Source organism: Macrosteles quadrilineatus, unplaced genomic scaffold (assembly GCF_028750875.1).
Source record: "Macrosteles quadrilineatus isolate MER2022 unplaced genomic scaffold, UCM_ALF_1.0 Scaffold_32__1_contigs__length_1466915, whole genome shotgun sequence".
Lineage (NCBI taxonomy): Eukaryota > Metazoa > Arthropoda > Insecta > Hemiptera > Cicadellidae > Macrosteles > Macrosteles quadrilineatus.
The window spans coordinates 824,310-840,688 of NW_026542625.1; positions in this window are offsets into that span (position 1 = coordinate 824,310).

Below are 16,379 nucleotides of genomic sequence, written 5' to 3' on the forward strand. Positions count from 1 at the left end.
AACGGCGTGAGAATAAGCTACATTTTACCGCGTGAAAAAAACTCTCGTGGGGCATACAACAGCGGGAATTCAAGCAGCGTGAAAATAAGCTACATTTCACCACGTGACAAAACGCCCGTGTGGCCGTAGCCTCAAGGATTTTAAAGGATAAATTCCCTGAATTTGTTGACTGACCCGCATTATACAGATCTTCTCGAATCAGTTTGTTGTATATTGTATATTGAAGTTCGAAGTTCTGACGCCAATGCCATCAATCCCTTATTGGGTAGGGGTAAAAGATAAAGACACGGCACACGGCAATATTAATGTTATTTGTTGATGTCCTCCACATCAGTATATATATATATATATCGGTTATATGCGTGGGGTCCCAGTTTATCGACATCCCAAAAGATCGACACTGAAATAGTCCCACTTTGTCGACAACTCAAAATGTCGACAGTGTCGGTAATATGGGATGTCTGTAAAGTGGGATGTCGGTTATGTGGGATGTCTGTTATGTGGGACGGTTGTGTAAATTTTCCCACTTTATCGACACGCAAAATGTCGACAAGCAAAACAGATCGACAAAGAGCGGGAGATTCAAATTGAAGGTGAACAGCTCTTGCTGAACAGCTCGGTTGAGTCCGGATGCACTGAGCTATAATTCTAACTGGAGGTAGCACTGAATGTCAAAGATGCGTGTCGCCAGCCGCCATGTTTGCGTGAGGTGGGTGTCCATAAGAAGCCATATTATTGCTATAACTATTATTATACTTGGCTTAAAATACCTACTTTGTATGTTCGCCATTTCAAAGAAAATTATTAAAGTATTAAAAGTATTCAAGTATGACAAAAATACTCACTGCTATACCAACCTAGTTATAAGAAGCCATGTTATTGCTATGGTAAGAAAACTTACTGCTATACCAACCTAACAAAATCAGCGACTCGCTTTTGACAGACTTCTGCCATGGCAGTGCTACCTCCAGTTATAATTTTAGCTCAGTGTCCGGATGCATATGTAATGGAGAGTCGTTCTTTTTCTTAACTCCGAACGACTTCTATTCACCGCGCTTGCAGTCTCCTTCAAATTTGGCAATGCTATCCCAACTATCATGTGTATATAAATTGTGTTCTGTTGTTTGAAGGCTTTAAATAATCTGACATTTTGTCAAACTTGTATTATTATACTGTTTTTTTTCGTGTAAGAAGATGGTAGTTAAGACTTGCTACCTAGGCCAAACTTTGCTTGAGGATGATTATGATATCCATCCAAAGTTTTTCCAATCATAAATTTATATGAAATAGAAATATATAACGATATAGTAAATAGCTTTTTCATTTAACTTGCTAGCTTAGTGTTAAAACAGATCAACCCAAATAACAATTTTACGTTCTCCAGAACTTACATCGGAAATGAGGAAATGAAAAACTGCGTTAATTTTCCTAAACAAACTGCAGCTTTGATTCTTTTGTTAACCTTTCCATTACCAATATGGCAATCCATAAAAAGCAGTGACAACATAACATTTTGCAATTTCTTTCCAAACTATTTTGGAGAGCTTTAAAACAAATTATTTAGTATATTGAAGCATTGTTATGCGCCTAATGGTTACGGAGAAAACTCAAACAATTTAAAATTTAAACGGGCTCGAACGGGAAATTTCGTTACAACATACTGACTATACATCACTGCATTTACCTAGCAGTGTAGCCATGCTGCGGAAGGAAAGTTGAAATCAGGGGCGTAGTCTAGCTGAATTGAATTAAAAATCATTATTTTTAGCCTTAGCCAATCTATTACCGACCCTCTACGACCAACACCAAACTATACGTGACATTTGTTGTTCTACTACTTTTACTGAACCTCTTAAATTTTATCTCTAAGGTGGTATGTGTTAAAAAGAAATTCAATCAATATATATCAATATCAATCATTAAGATGGGGACGCCGTATTAGTTAAATAATCATTTGTCTAAAGAAATTTAACTTAAGTTAAATTTAACGTTCGTTGGTACCATTTTATTAAAACGAAAGGTTCGTAATTGTTTAAAAGTTGTTATTTGAGTGGAAATTAAATCGTAAAAGAAATTCATAATCATATTCTTAATTCATTTCTAAAGATTTGGATAGTTAAAAATATACTGTAATATGCTAACTGGCTAATGGTTTTTCATTATTTTTTAACAGTTAGTAGGACTGCTGTCGGTGGACACGGTCATACCGATTATGACGGAGGGTGAGGACAATTGGACCTGTGTGTGTCACATTATATCCAGGGTATTCTCCGCGCCAAGAAGATCGACCTTGACCGGGATGCGGTGTAGGTCATTTAAGAATCTAAGGCCCCTATTACACGAGGTAGCCTGGCGACGTCGCCAGCGGCAGTAGCTGGCGACGCACTGGCCACCAAACCTATAACCAGTTGAGTAGCCAGAATTTTACCGCCGTGGCGCCGTTGTTGTGAGTGCTTGTCTTGCACTTGTACTTGTTATGAGCGGTGTTTACAGTGAATAATGAGTGATTATAAGTATCTTCTACTTCTGTTACTTCTGAAGAAAGGAGGCAAAGGAAGAGAAAAATGTACGTTCATCCAATGCTTAGTGCAAGAGAATCAAAAGGGTTATATTACACTCTTTTTGATGAGCTCTGTGCGGACAATAAAAAATGTTTTAATTATTTTCGTATGCCACAATCCAGTTTCTTCGAGTCATAAAGGATGATATAGACATTTTATCAACTGAAGTGAACAATTCACACACTCACAACACAACAGAACGCAACACAACAGTGTGCAAGTACCCCCGTGATATGAACTAACCAAGTGGCGACGTGATACTGGCGACCTAGTGTAATAAGCTCCATATGCTACAACGCAGCGTCGCCAATATGGGTAGCCAGTGGCTACCACAGTGGCGACGGGGCTCGGTAGCCAGTCGGTCGCCAAAGTGTGGCTGCGTCGCTGGCTACCCTCGTGTAATAACATCCATAAGAATCAATGCCCCATGACAAGCTGAGTAGCCAGTTTGGTCGCTGGCGACGTCGCCAGGCTACCTCGTGTAATAGGGGCCTAAATGCCAGAAACGGTGCGAGCCCTGTGGGCTTAGGTCACATGTGGCCTGACTTGAAGTAATGTGACAAACAATTCCAGGTCTGTGTCCAACAGAGTAGAGGGGGTTTTTTAGTGAGTAGTCTGATAATTTTCAGGAGTCTCACACTACAGGCTGGCTACCTGTGTGCGTAAAAGCATTTTCCCTCCTCTCCCTAAAAAAAAAAAAAAAAAAAAAAAAAAAAAATGGTTTTTCATGATCTTGTATTTCTGTAGCAGTCAGTCTTCCAGTCACTTAACTGCATTCTCCGTAAAAAATATAACACTTTATAGATAAAACATTAAATTTAATGTACTTTTTCCATAGGACGTCATTACAAAATGTAACAACGTCTATATGAGTTTTGCATGTGTCATCATAATGAAAACTATGTTTGCGAGGGATAGACATCAAGTACATTTTTTTTCAGAGGCTTTTTGGTCGATGCGCCATACTTCCTTAATAATATTCATCAATTTCGAAAATTAAGGCGCCACTTCAAATTTTGTATTAACTGCCACGCTGGAAAAATATTTCAAATACTTACATTTAGAACAAAAATAAATGTTATATTACAGTATCTCCATTCCGCCTTTTTTACTGTCTCCCCTATACACAGTATATGGAGTAAGTATTGATGTAGGCCTATTTGTTATTGATGCACTATTTGAATCTATGGTATTGTTTGCCAAAGCTGTCGAGTTTGTGGTTTGAATAAAAATATCCATTTTCGGTCTCCTTTAGCCCAATCTAAATATTCATAGGCAAGCATGTTTGTTTACAACTTTTTTCATCTCGTGTGCATTGCAGGGAAATTTTACGCATACTGCTGAAAAGATATTTTCATGTAGATGTGTAGAATCTTTTAGCGAATTTCCCATATAGGGAATAAGCTATTACCGTTACTCATGGTAAGACCTGGACCCGGGACCGATATAATTTTTCGTTTTGAGGCCCCTAGAGGTAAAAACACCATCCGTTCAAATTGATATATAGGTATTAAATATGTGTGTCCTTAACTCGATAACTCGAGCAAAAATGATCCGATTCTGATGAAATTTGGTACAAACGTGCTAACCTACGTTTATTCGAACGAATTCACGAACCAGCATAATCCGACCATGGGAACGGGGTTTATTGGGTAAAAATAGGATTTTTTCCATTTTCCCCCCAAAACAATAAAAATTTGCAATTTATTTTTAAACCGTTTTGTAGAGCTTTAAAAAAGGAATAATTTAGTATATTGAAGCGCTGTTGTATGCCTAACGGTCACGGAGAAAGTTCAAAAATAGTGTAATTTATACCCATGTTATTCTTATGGAGAAAATGAAAACTGTTGTAGTTTACTTGTTTATGGATGTATGTTGATAAAATTTGGCTTTCATCCTATACTAGGTGAATCCCGTCGAAATCGACGGTTACTCTTGAGTTTTAGGTAAATTTAGCTAAATGCGATGGATAGAGTGAAGTTATTAAAATCATAGTAAAATGAAGGCAGGATAAACATAATTATAAGTAAGACGATTGTGTACCTTAAAACATGTAGTTAATGTATTCGTTGAATTCAATATTTTCTCTCCTTTTATCGGCTTTAGGTTACCCAAAAGGCTTTTCAGGAGTCTTACAATTGTTTCTTGTTCATGACTTTTGTTCATGTTAAAGCCTCTTTCACTATATGGAGAAAGGAGTTCATATAATTTGGTCTGTCATCTGACGGAAAGAGTCAATCTTACCATATTACTAAAATAACTGGTTCCATCTGCTTTAGGAACATCATTCAGATTGTATTTGGATTGTATAAGTGAATCACCATCTTTGGTCATAAAAATACAGAATTTTATCAGTGGGAGGCATATTATATCTGTTTTTTTTTATTGATAAACATATCTGATTCTCCAGAAAGCAGTAACATTCCTACTTCGATGGGGGTCTAAACAATTTTGATTCCTTCTCTTGCCACATTGACCTATGTATTTAATCTAAATGTACTTATTCGCTAATTGTTTAACTTCTGGCGTAGTTTTGTGAAATCATTCCACGAGGTTGCTGTCAAACTTGAACTTTTGATATGCGAAGATCAATAATGGCCTTGGCCGTATGGACCACATAAAGTTGTGCATGTATTTTGTGGATGGGATGAACCATAATTGTAGTGAATTTGGCCACAAATCTTGAACATTTGCGGAACCACATCCATAACCTAGTCCGGCTTTGTTGGCAACAAATTATACAAAAGACATGAGATGTGAAGGCACTGTTTTATTTAGTTAATACCTGAATTGCCTTTAATTCACCTACTTCACCAAAACCATAGATTAAACATACTCCATGCTAAAAACTTGAACACAGCTCACATCCTCGACGTACTCCTCAACACTTGCATAGCTTTTATTCTATGACACAATTTTCTACCCGATTATCAAAAACTTAAATGCTAATAATCTCACAAACCTCTGACGTTCTTTCTTGAATGTAATGATAAATGAAAACAATGCAAGCGCCAACCCCTACTAAATATAACCTAACCCGATGAGGAATAATTATCTGTTCCTTTGAAATTGATATGTCCCAGTTATTTCATAATACAACATTTTATAAGTGCATTAAAGCATAGATTTTAGAACAAAAACATTTAAACATGCCTATCATAAATTCATAATTTTATAAAAACATTAAAAACTATAAAAAACTTGCCATGCAGTGGAAAATCAATCTTAAAGTCGTTAAATAATAATGTAAACATTTCATTTTGACAGATTCAGTTAATGCTCATAACAGTTGGTTAATTAAAAGTAGTGTAAAGCTTATCCACATTGCCAAAATGTAAACAAATCTGCTAAGGGAACTTTAAAAGCCTCTGGGGTGGAGCCCCAAGGGAATTTACCTTGTTTCACTTTTGATGGCTCATCTACAGACCAAGGCCTTTCTTTAGAGACCCCTACCAAGTTTCTACGCCCAGCCGTTCTCTGAAATTAGCTGTGACAAAAACCCGTTTTTCCTCCATAAGAATAACATGGGATAGGAATTTAAAAGCCACTGGGGCAGAGCCCCAAGGAAATTTGCCATGTTTCTCTTTTGATGGCTCATCTACAGACCAAGACCTTTCTTTAGACACCTCTACCGAGTTTCTACACCCAGCCGTTCTCTCAAAATAGCTATGACAAAGAAAAACAGTTTCAAATTAATATATAGACTAGTGGAACCCCGTCGAAATCGACGGTTAATCTTGAGGATTTATGTAAATTCAGCTAACTGCGTTGGATAGAGTGAAGTCATTAAAATCTTAGTTATATGAAGGGAGGATAAGCAATAATAAGTATGACGATTGTGTTCCCTAAAAAACGTGATTGATGAATTCGTTTAACACAATATTTCCTACCTTTCTTTTTATCGGCTTTAGGTTGCCCAAAAGGTTTTTTAGGAGTCTTATAATTTTGTTTCTTCATGAGTTTGTTTCATACCAAAAGCCACTTTCACTATATGGGAGAATGAGTTCATATAATTAGTCTATCATGTTACGGAAAGAGTCAATATTTATTACTAACCACTAATTCCATCTGCTTTAGGAAAATCATTCAGATTGTATCCGGATTTATAAGTAAATCTTCATCTTTTTTTGATAAAAATATCTGATTCTCCAGAAAGCAGTAACATTCTTACTTCGATCTCAGCAATTTTAAATCCTTCTCTTGCCACATCGACCTATGTCATCCTGTGTTTAATCATCCTGTTCTTACTTGATAATTCATTAACTTATGGGGTAGTTTTGCCTTGGCCATATAGATCACATAAAGCTGTGCATGTATTTCGTGGATTGGAATGGACCATAATTGTAGGAAATTTTATCACAAATCTTGAACATTTGCGGAAACAAATCCATAACCTAGTCCAGCATTGGTAACAAATTATGCAGATGCGATGAGATGTGATGACACTGTTGTGTTTCCGAATGTTTTGTATGTAGTGAGGTTTAGATGCGTTGTTCAACCTAGCTACATGTGTACATCAAAGTAAAAACTGTGTACACATTTTTTTAAATACCTGAATTGACATTAGTTCACCTACTTTACCAAAACCATAGACTCCGTAGTTAGTCTATTCCAAAACTTAAACACAGCTCTCATCCTCAACGTACTCATCTATGACACAATTTTCAACCCGATTATCAAAAACTGTTATACCAATAAACGAATCAAAGGTGTTCTTTCTTGAATTTAAAAATAAATGGTGATTGAAATTAGGACAAAAAGGCAAGTGCCAACCTTACAATATGTATAAGCTAACCCGATAAGGAATAGTTATATGTTCCTTTGAAATTGATAAGTCACACTTATTTCATAATTTAAAATTTTCTAAGAGCAATAAAGCATAGATTTTTGAACAAAACATTTCAAACGTATCATAAATTCATCATTTTGTTGAAACTATAAAAAACTTGCCATGCAGTGGAGAATCCATTTAAAATCATCCTACTAATATTATAAATGAGAAAGTATGGATGTATGGATGTATGGATGTATGTTTGTGACAAGTGAACGCGAAAAATACTGGTCGGATTGGGCTGAAATTTGGCATGATGATAGCTCACATTCCCGATTAACATATAGGCATATTCTTATTTCAAAAATCCTTTCGGGCTCCGCCCCAGTGGCTCTGGAGTTTCCCATGTTAACCTTATGAGAAATGGAATTATTGAATCTTAACAGCTGTTTCAACTAAACAAGTTGGTTCTGTTCTATGATGTTCAATAGCATTAAAGTTCCAAGGATTACCAACAGGGTGCAGCACTATTATTTCTTTTACATTTATGACAACAGCTAATTTGCAACCAAAAGGTGAGTGAGCGGAGCGAACGAACTTCAACCTGGAGGCGATCGAGTTAGCGTAGCGAACGAGCTAACCTGAAGGCAAGTGAGCGCAGCGAACGAGCTCCAACCTAAAGGTGAGTGAGCGTAGCGAACGAGCTCCAACCTAAAGGTGAGTGAGCGTAGCGAACAAACTTCAACCAGGACGTGATTGAGCCATGCGAACGAGATAATCTTTAAAATTAAGAAGTTAAACGGGGCAAAGCCCGCGGGTTACAGCTAGTAAATAATAATGTAAACATTTAATTTTGACAGTTTCAGTTTAGAATACAATTTTAATATTAACAGCTGGTTCATTAAAAGTAGTGTAAAATTATCCATATGGTCGAAATGTAAACAAAATTGCAGAGTGAACTTTAAAGGCCTCTGGGGCAGAGCCCCAAGGAAATATTTACATAGTTTCTCTTTTGAGGGCTCACCTACAGACCAATACCTTTCTTTAGACACCCCTACCAAGTTTCTACGCCCAGCCGTTCTCTAAAATTAGCTGTGACAAAAACCTCGTTTTCCTCCATAAGAATAACATGGGATGGGAATTTAAAGGCCACTGGGGCAGAGCCCCGAGGGAATTCTCCATGTTTCTCTTTTGATGGCTCATCTACAGACCAGGACCTTTCTTTAGACACCTCTACCGAGTTTCTACGCCCAGCCGTTCTTTCAAAATAGCTGTCACAAAGAAAAACAGTTTCAAATTAATATATAGATACTACTGACGTATGGTCGAAAACACTTTTTACCTTCCCCGTAGCAGCAAACCTAAGCACTCGTTGAATCTAATGATAATTAAATTGGGAATAAATATGTCTTATTCATGGAAATATTTTAGTAATAATGTAATCAGACAAGTTGAAATTCGCTTAGTCTACAGGTTTGCTGCGGTGAGGGTATTTAAAAATTAAAATAGGCTCAAAATAATCACAAAATGGACTAAAAATTTAAACAAACTAGTGTACATGTTGCTCGAAATCGAGCAATTGCAAAGAAGTACAGGAGTTATCTATAAACAAATGACTTGTTTAAAAACTAATAAGAGTCATAATTTCCGATTATTTTAAAAGAGACAACTAAAAGATTATTAACTAATGGGAATACTCACAATTTACATAACAGTCATATTCCAGTTTAAAGGGTTAATTTTTAACAATCACTGTCCATGGACGGGAAAAGGTAAGCTTACAATTTAAGTCACCGTAAAAAGGTTGTCAGCTTTTATAAAGTACCGTACCTAAGTTTTTTAGCCAATTTGTAGACAATAAGGTGTAGGCTACTTTAAACTCTACATGACAGAGTTAGGCAAACACTGGCAGAACTCTGAAATGGTGTTATTTATCATAGACTTACTCAAATGCTAAATCCTTAAAATAAAAATTCTATAATTAATAACTTATATCATTAAACACAAACCAACATCTTTTTTAACATTTTTAATACAACATATAGATAATTTACACATTGACTGTTTACAATTAACATATCCTCTTTTTCTCACTATTAATTTTTGCAACGGGAAAAATCTGTTTCATAATCATTGAAATAGATTTATAATAAATAATCTATCATAAAGTTTCAGATTGAATAATCCTGCCTCATAGTTGTTTTATTTTTTTTTGGATCAGCTGTCTGAAATTATTTGTGAAATAGGCATTTGACAGTTCTGGTTGTTTACATTTAAATGTCAAAGCAAATGTAAACATTCATTGTGAATTTTCTCATGCTTCCATGGAGACCAATTATTAATATTGAATTTCTTACAACAGCTGGAGTTTCAAAACAATTTTTGTTTCCCATGTTAATCTTATGGAGAAATACGAAACTTTAAAGGGCCCCAGGGCCTCACCCTCTAATTATTTCCCTAAAAAGAAAGTTTCCTGCACAACTTCACGTTACGCTCTTTCCAATGACACCAAAAACATGTCAATCGGTTCAGTAGTTTCAGAGGAGTAATTGTCACAAAAATCCTGCTTGCGTATTAAATAAGTAAAATAGATTTGCATATGGGCCATATATGGGTTGTCATGCTGGTGACGAAATAACAACGAAATATAAACAGCAGAAAATCAAAACAAATGGAAGAAATTCCAATCACATGTATTATTTACAGTGCGGGGTGGAAATAGAGAACTCTGTACCTTTAGATTATATTGGGTCTGATGACGAAATCGATCACCACTTACCATCGTTTTTGTATATTTACCGTCTTGTGAGTAACAGTATAAGCGTAAATATATGTTTTAAGTGTTATAAGACGTTTCTTTTATTTACTTTCCGTAAATTTAATAACACGTACAATGCTGATCAAGAAGTTATTTAATTTCATTAATATCTTGCTCAACATAAATGATGTTACCTTTGTAGTGAAACTGGCCATCCTGACCCATTTGCTTGTACTTTGTAAATGCTCATAGCGGGATGTACTCGTGCAATCAACATTTGTTCTACAATCGTTAGGTCAGTTAATTCGTTCGGGACACTTGACACATCCATATTATTTAACGCCGTGAATTTTGTTGCATTTGAACCACAACCCGGACAAATCGGTGATTGGTTTGAAGCTGTTAGTTGTTGGCGAAGACAGTTAGTGCAAGTGTAAAATTTTAGTGCATCTAATTCATGTTGGAATTGATAAGCTAACTGCCTATCATTATCAGCTTCTTCCGCCACTGCTTCGTCTAGTTCTTCTTGTTCACGACGCCGCTATCTTACAATATTTGCATTATTGGTGAGCACGATTACTAGAAAAATACTATTTTTCTAGTAATCGTGTTGGTGCGACGACCAATATTACGACGTGGCCTAATTGAGGCATGCTCAAAACAAATACTGTATAGCAAAACGCGTTACTTCCATTGATAAACTGTTACATTCCAACTTTAACCTAGGATGAAAGTAAACATTGAAATGTAAACAAAACAGTTACAAACAATTAACATATGTTTATCTTATTTAAATGAAACGAGATAAACCCAATATAATTTTTCTTTCAAATTACATTAAAATGACAAGCGAAATTGCGTGACCCGTAAAACAAAATCCAGAAGGAAATTTGCAAATATTTTTTACTAAAACATTGTGCTCAGTATTCTTTAGCTTTTGGCCAAAATTTATATCAATTCTTCAAGCCGTTACATTCTGATGCTCTTACAAAGAAGTTACAAAGTGAAGGAAAGTGAGCTTCGCCCAATAAGGATAATTTGAGTAAAACTAGTCGGAAGTGTTACGTTAATTCAACTTTACAACTATCTACCATATAATTGAGCGTCAATTATATCGGTTTGACAAACGATGTGTCAAAATTAAGTATTTTTTGTGTAGATGCTCCCTTCCCTTTCAAAAATTCCTGTAATAAAAGTCCTCGGGCTTTGCCCCACAGGCCATCAAAATTCCAATGTATTTCTTATGATAAAAAAAAAAACAGACAAATAATATTTTTATTGTATTAATTACAGCTGTTCATTAGTAAACACATTATACACACAATCGTTTTCAGATTGAGTTCGTTTGCAGTTTCGATAACTAGAGTGGAGTGATTGATTACATTATCTTTGAGATGACTCTTTTGAGTCATAATCGGAAATTATGACTGTTATTCGTTTTGAAATAACGCCTGTAATACTTTACAATTGCTCGAATTCGAGCAACAGGTGCTCTAGTATTCATGTATTACGCGTTTTTCACAAAGGCCATTCAACTTACAGTTCTTGGACCAGAAGAAAAATTAGAAAGAAGCTCTCTGTGTTACTGTGTACACACGCCTCTATGTGGAGTCTGTGACTTACCCAAAATTCCCTGAAGGCCTTATTCAACCAAAAGTACTAGTGATCGTGATGAGGAAAATTCTTGGGTACCTAGCCATAGTATGAACGAATAATATACTAATTTGAATATTACTTCATCTATGGCTACCTATAGTTCACTAACGCAGATTTTCCAGACTTGTGTATGGACATAGATAAAACATACTCATCAACATACTCCTTGAGGAGTATGTTTTTGTTTTATCCATGGTATGGACTTGGTGTGTATTCGGCGAAAAGCAATTTAGGTTTTATGTATTTTTTCGTGCAATGTATAATCAACCTGATAATGTTTGTTATTTATTAAACAAATCAGTTTTACAGCTTTAGATCATTTTAATACTATAGGTACTGAAAGATTAAAAGTATACAAACATTATTAACGGGTACCCCCAAAAAGGGCTGTCGGTGCAATCGTAGGGTGGACCTAATTCCTGACCAGGTGCAATCGGGCAACTACAGGAGGAATAGTACACTTCCTGTATATTGTTAAATGAAAGTAGTAGCTTACAGATTACGTTACTGCATGTTTTATTGATTTGGCGAATAAAACCAACCTGAACTTTTTTCTGACACAATTTTGTATATGGAGCTTTAATTATATGTTGTGGGGTATTTCTGTATTTTAAATGCACAATTATTAACAGGTTTCAACATTATAGCACTCTTCTTTTCAGTTGGAGTTGGACTTTTAAATATTTTATATTGTAGTGGAAACCAATAATTAATTACGTTATTAATATATGTCTCAATGTCTCTGTTTGAAGTGAAGTAAAATAATTTTTGATTTGTTATTTGTATTTGAAATTATTATTACAGTACAAGTATTATTTTAATAACGTGCGAAAGTTCCGCATTGACCTAGACCTAGACAATTTGAATAATAAAAGTACAGTCTGCTGGTATGACCGCAACTGTAGCCGTTGGGAGGCACACGTCAAGCCTTTGATATCAATGGCATTTCCGGCATTTCCGCTCGGGCATTGTATACTGCTGGAGAGATAGTCAGCAATTGAGATAAGACTTGTTTGCGTTGTTTCCGCTTCTTTATTGTGTGAAATGTAAAAATAATCAAAAATAATTTATAAATAAAAACTTTTTTTAAAAACAAAACGTTTTTAAACGCACTAAAACGTGGAGAGTATAAATACTTGCAAGATTTAAAACGAAAAACGAGGGGTGCATGCAATATATAATTTACAATTACCTTCACCTATTGAACTATCAATATTAATATCAATAATATCAGTATTATTATCAATTGCATGCACCCAATGTTTTCGTTTTAAATCTTACAAGTATTTATACTCTCCACATATTTATAAATTATTTTCTACTTTTTAGTGAATTTTAAAACGTTTTGTTTTAAAAAGTTTTTTATTTATAAATTATTTTCTAATTTTTAGTTTTTAATGTGTGTGGATGTTAAATCTATTTCAAGCATCTATATCAGATTACAGAGGCATGTGGGAAATCTACGGTTGTATTTGAGTTTCTTTCCATATAATTACTAGCTGGCCCGACAGACGTCGTCCTGTCCTAATGTGGTTTTATGTCAAATGCTCGTTCATTTTCAAGATGAGCTCGTCGCATCCAGGTTGAAGTTCGTTCACTACGCTCACTCACCTTTTATTTGCAAATTAGCTGTTGTCGTAAATAAAAAAAATAATAGTGCTGCACCCTGTTGGTAAACCTATTAACTTTTGAATGAAACTATTGAACATCACAGAATCAAATTGTTTAGCTGAACCAGCTGTTTGAATTACATTTAATATAAGTACTCATAAGGCGAACTAATGGGAAACTCTAGAGCCACTGGGGCGGAGCCCTTTTGACGGATCTGCACCAAACTTCACCCAAACCATCCTTGAATAATGTTTAATACTGCCTGAAAGTTTCATTGCAATCTGTCGAGCGGTTTTGGAGTCCATAACGTTCAAATATATATATATATATATATATATATATATATATATATATATATATATACTAGCTGTACCCGCGGGCTTCGCCCCGTTTAACTTCATAAGTATTCGCATGGCTCATTCACGTCCTGGTTGAAGTTCGTTCGCTACGCTCACTCACCTTTTGGTTGGAAATTAGTTGTCATAAATTAAAAAAAAATAATAGTGCTGCACCCTGTTGGTAATCCTTGTAACTTTTATGCTATTGAACATCATAGAACAGAACCAACTTGTTTAATTGAAACAGCTGTTAAGATTCATTAATTCCTTTTAAATATGAAAAATCATAAGATTAACATGGGGAACTACAGAGCCACTGAGGCGGAGCCCGAAAGGGGTTTGAGATAAGAATATGCTTTAATGTTAATCGGGAAATGTGGGCTATCATCATGCCAAATTTCAGCCCAATCCGTCCAGTAGTTTATGTGTGATTGAGCAACAAACATACACACAAACTCACAAACATTCAGATTTATAATATTAGTAAGATATACATGGTGAGTTTTAATTGTCCCCCCCCCCAACTTTTTTCTACATTTTTTCAAATATCAATCCCAGACCACTTCCAAACATTGTTGGGTAGTAAGTACTTCATTTTGACGAGGTGGTCATTTCCGGCCGCCATCTTGGATCCGCCATGTATTGGATGCAAAATTTTTTTTCAAATGTAAAGATGGGGTTGTGACCCATTATTTCGAACTAAACTTTTACTCTAATTACAATGCCGCAAACCGTTTTTAAAAATCTTGATTCATTCTAAAGTTATGAGGGCTTTTAAAACTTTATTTTTAGCCCATTTTAACATTGTGCATTTACAAACTATGACCATAATCTCAAAATAGTGCTAGATAAAGATAAGTATACACTACCAGTAATTAATTGTCGACCTATTTTCACTTGGTTATGATTGATGTATTTTTTCGGCCGCCATCTTGGATCCGCCATTTTGAAATGTGATAAATTATTTTAAATATGAAGGGGGTGTTGTGACCCATCATTTCGAAATACTTTTTTAAGCTGAACTTAATTCCATGATCCGTTTTTCATTTTCATTTTTTTGATTTTGAAATATTGACATTTTTAACAAAAAAATTGCAATATTTCATAAACAAAACTTGATAACAAATAATGGATTGCGGCATTGAGTTTAGCTTAAAAAAGTAATTCGAAATGATGGGTCACAACACCCCCTTCATATTTAAAATAATTTATCACATTTCAAAATGGTGGATCCAAGATGGCGGCCGAAAAAATACATCAATCATAACCAAGTGAAAATAGGTCGACAATTACTGGTAGTGTATACTTATCTTTATCTAGCACTATTTTGAGATTATGGTCTTAGTTTGTAAATGCACAGTGTTAAAATGGGCTAAAAATAAAGTTTTAAAAAGCCCTCATAACTTTAGAATGAATCAAGATTTTTAAAAACGGTTTGCGGCATTGTAATTAGAGTAAAAATTTAATTCGAAATAATGGGTCACAACCCCACCTTTACATTTGAAAAAAAAATTTTGCATCCAATATGGCGGATCCAAGATGGCGGCCGGAAATGACCACCTCGTCAAAATGAAGTACTTACTACCCAACAATGTTTGGAAGTGGTCTGGGATTGATATTTGAAAAAATGTAGAAAAAAGTTGGGGGGGGGGACAATTTAAACTCACCCTGTATATATATATAGGTCTATACAAACTTCCTCTTTTATCAATATAGATGTGAGTGAAAATTTTGAAACGTACGTTTTCAGGAAAAGCACTTTAAAAATTTCTTGATCAATTTTTTGAAACTTATATTATTTTACCGAATTTCCTTATAGGGAAGTAACTATTACCGTAGGTCTCATGGTAAGACCTAGGCCCGGGACCGATTTGCTTATTAATTTTGATGTCCCCAGAGGCCAAAAACACCATTTGTTCAATTTTTTATATATGTATATCTAGGGGGTATATATATATATATATATATATATATGTGCGTCCGTCCGGAAACTAACTTGAGTAATTTTTGTCCGATTTTGATAAAATTCGGTTTTAAGGTGTAAGGCCGGATAAACTTGAATGAGTTCGCGTACCACAGCATGATCGGACCATGGGAACGGGGTTTTATGGGGTAAAAATAAGTTACTCTTAAAACACAAAATTTATCAATTTGTCTCCAGACCTTTATAAAGAGCTTAAAAAAACAAATAATTTAGTATACCAAAGTGTTTTTTGTACAGTGATTGGTTACGGAGAAAATTCAAAAAATTGTTAATTTAAAATTCCCATGTTATTTTTATGGAGAATATTGTAAAATGTTGTAGTTGGCTTGTTTATGGATATATTTTGATCAAACTTGGTGAATTTATTTATTTCAAACTAAGCTATTGATATAAAAAACATACTTTATTAGTTTCCCTGTAGCAGCTAACCTAGGTACTCGTTAAACATGATTGTTAATTTAATAGATTAATTGAAAATCAATCCAGGCAAATGGAAATTTGCTTAGTCGGCAGGTTTGCTGCAGCGGGGGTATTTTTTTATTTCATTAACATTTGAAGTTTACTCAAATGGCCATGGCAGCGCAATATCTTTGGTAACTGTTCATTAATAGAGCATCTTTGATGGAAAAACACAAAATTTTATCACGACCATCTTGGACATAAAACTGAATATTAAAAATGGTCAATATTATTGTTATAA